Raw genomic sequence first — 3,066 nt, 5'->3', positions numbered from 1 at the left:
GGCGTATAAATTGGGAAAAGTAAAAATCAGCAAGACACAGGCACCCCAAAGTTTAGGGCTGCTCTGTTGACAAGAACCTCCACTTCGTTACACCTTAAATATCCCAGGAAAGAGATAAATGGATAAAGAAGTTGTGGTCCTTATGCACAATGGAATATCACTCAGCCATGAAATCAACGTCATAAGGCTAGGAGCAGCATGATGAGTGGATTTAGGTACGACGATTCTACATGAAATAAGTCACACAGAAAAAGACACTTATCATAAGATATCACTTATAGAGGGAATGTAAAAACCGCTACACTTGAACTGCATTACAAAACAGAAGAGTCACACGTTTAGAAAACACACGATGGCTGCTTAACGGGAAAGGTGAGGTGGGGTGATGCATAAAACAAGGGTTTCAAATTAGCTCAGAAACCGTTCCATAAACCCAATATGTAATAGACAAGACCTACTCCTTGCTCAGTGAACGGGACTCAACACCCCCTATTCGCCGCCCAAGAATATATCTGACTAGTAGGAATCTTAAAACCTATGTATTGAAATCTCTCTGTAAGTGAGTCACGTGGGTGTAAAGCGGCATAAACACAGCACTGAAAAGCGGCTAAACCCCATTATAAAAATCAATTACTTTTAAAAACCCGTGAAACAAAGACAGTGAAAGAGAGAGAAATTTCTTACAAAATTCCTTTCAGGGGCTGTGATGCCACCTGGGATGACCATATCTAGACCCACAGCTGACTGAGACATAAGGGTGGACACTCTTGGGGCTGAGAGGTTTGTTGAGGTTGGGTGAGGAAACGCAGACCCTTAAAGTAATACTGCGTGGTACCCATTCCATGGGTCCCAAATCTCCAGGTTCAAGGGGCACCTTCCTACATCGAAAACATGCATGAGAAACCCAGAAGATGGTACACCGTGTGATCAGGAAGGTTTGTAAAACGCACTCATTTCTCACCTCCTTGTGCTCGGGTTCGCCATTCCAGCCGCTTTCCTAGCAATCTCCCTCCTTGGAGAATCAGCACCCTTTAACCTCCTGTTCCGTACAGGTTGCAATTTGTCCTGAGGATGAACGGGAAGAGGGGGACCAATGAGAGACTAGCTCTAGGTGTTGGGACAGGCACATGTCACTCTATTTTCCATCAGAAAAGAAGAATTAACCACAGGCTCAGCCTGCCGCCCGGAAGCAGGAATAGGGCCTGAAGCAATCCTGCGCTTTTGCGGCCAGCTCCCAAGAAAGCAATTTGAAAAATGGAGCTCAGGGGCACTGCGATTCACAAACCTGCAGAGTTATAAATGATAACTCTCGTCACAAATATATTGAGGGAAGGCAACGAAGAGGATTTGAAAGCAAGGCAGAATTGCAGGAAACAGATTTCAGGAGGGAGATTCGAATCGCCTTTAAAGCACAGGAAAAGCGGCAAAACCTCGACAATGATGCCCTTGGCCAAAAAGGGCGTATGCGTTTTTTCCTGAATATATTCAGGAAAAAAACGCATACGCCCTTTTTGGCCAACCAAGCAACCTGGAAATTCAAATCAGCGCTACAAAGAAGTCCTCGCTTCCCATCGGTCAAAAGGGCCATGCTGAATAAAGTGTCAAAACCAGCAATGCAGGACAGGCCCATGGAGAAACGGGAGCCTTGCTACGCTGATGGGCGGGATGTAAATTGCCAACAGCCACTCTGGAGAGGTGTACGGTGTGTCTTGAAACATCTAAAAAACTCAGCTTAGACAGCATAGGGCACTTCCACTCATGGGCGTATAAATTGGGAATACTAAAAATCAACAAGACACAGGCACCCGAATGTTTACGGCTGCTCTGTTGACAAGAACCTCCACTTTGTTACACCTTAAATATCGCAGGAAAGAGAAAAATGATAAGAAGTTGTGGTCCTTATGTAGAATGGAATATCACTCAGCCATGAAATCTACGTCATAAGGCTCTAGCAGCATGATGAGTGGATTTAGGTACGACGATTCTACGTGAAATCAGTCACACAGAAAAAGACACTTATCATAAGATATCACTTATAGAGTGAATGTAAAAACCGCTACACTTGAACTGAATTACAAAACAGAAGAGAGTCACACGTTTAGAAAACACACTATGGCTGCTTAACGGGAAAGGTGAGGTGGGGTGATGCATAAAAAAAGGGTTTCAAATTAGCTCAGATACCGTTCCATACACCCAATATGTTATAGACAAGACCTACACCTTGCTCAGTGAACGGGACTCAGCACCACCTATTCACCGCCCAAGAATATATCTGACTAGTAAGAACTTAAAACCTATGTGTTGATATCTCTCTGTAAGTGAGGCAAGTGGGTGTAAAGCGGCATACACACAGCTCTGAAAAGCAGCTAAACCCCATTATAAAATCAATTACTTTTAAAAACCCGTGAAGCAAAGACAGTGAAAGAGAGAGAAATTCTTACAAAATTCGTTCAGGGGCTGTGATGCCACCTGGGTTGACCATATCTAGACCCACAGCTGATTGAGACATAAGGGTGGACACTCCTGGGGGCTGAGAGTTTTGGTGAGGTTGGGGTGAGCCAACGCAGACCCTTTAAAGTAATACTGCGTGGTACCCATCCCATGGGTCCCAAATCTCCAGATTCAAGGGCACCTTCCTACATCGAAAACATGCATGAGAAACCAGAAGATGGTACACCGTGTGATCGGGAAAGGTTTCTAAAACGCACCTCAATTTCTCATCTCCTTGTGCTCGGGTTCGCCATTCCAGCCGCTTTCCTAGCAATCTCCCTCCTTGGAGAATCAGCACCTTAACCTCCTGTTCCGTACAGGTGGCAATTTGTCCTGAGGATGAACGGAAGAGGGGGAACCAATGAGAGACTAGCTCTAGGTTTTGGGACAGGCACCGGTCACTCTATTTTCCAATCAGAAAGAAGAATTAACCACAGGCTCAGCCTGCCGCCCGGAGCAGAATAGGGCCTGAAGCAATCCCTGCGCTTTTGCGGACAGCTCCAAGAAAGCGAGTTGAAAATGGAGCTCAGGGGCACTGCAATTCACAAACCTGCAGAGTTATAAATGATAACTCTA

The sequence above is a fragment of the Eschrichtius robustus genome, chromosome 9 (genome assembly GCF_028021215.1).
Source record: "Eschrichtius robustus isolate mEscRob2 chromosome 9, mEscRob2.pri, whole genome shotgun sequence".
Classification (NCBI taxonomy): Eukaryota; Metazoa; Chordata; class Mammalia; order Artiodactyla; family Eschrichtiidae; genus Eschrichtius; species Eschrichtius robustus.
This window is presented reverse-complemented; position numbering follows the sequence as displayed.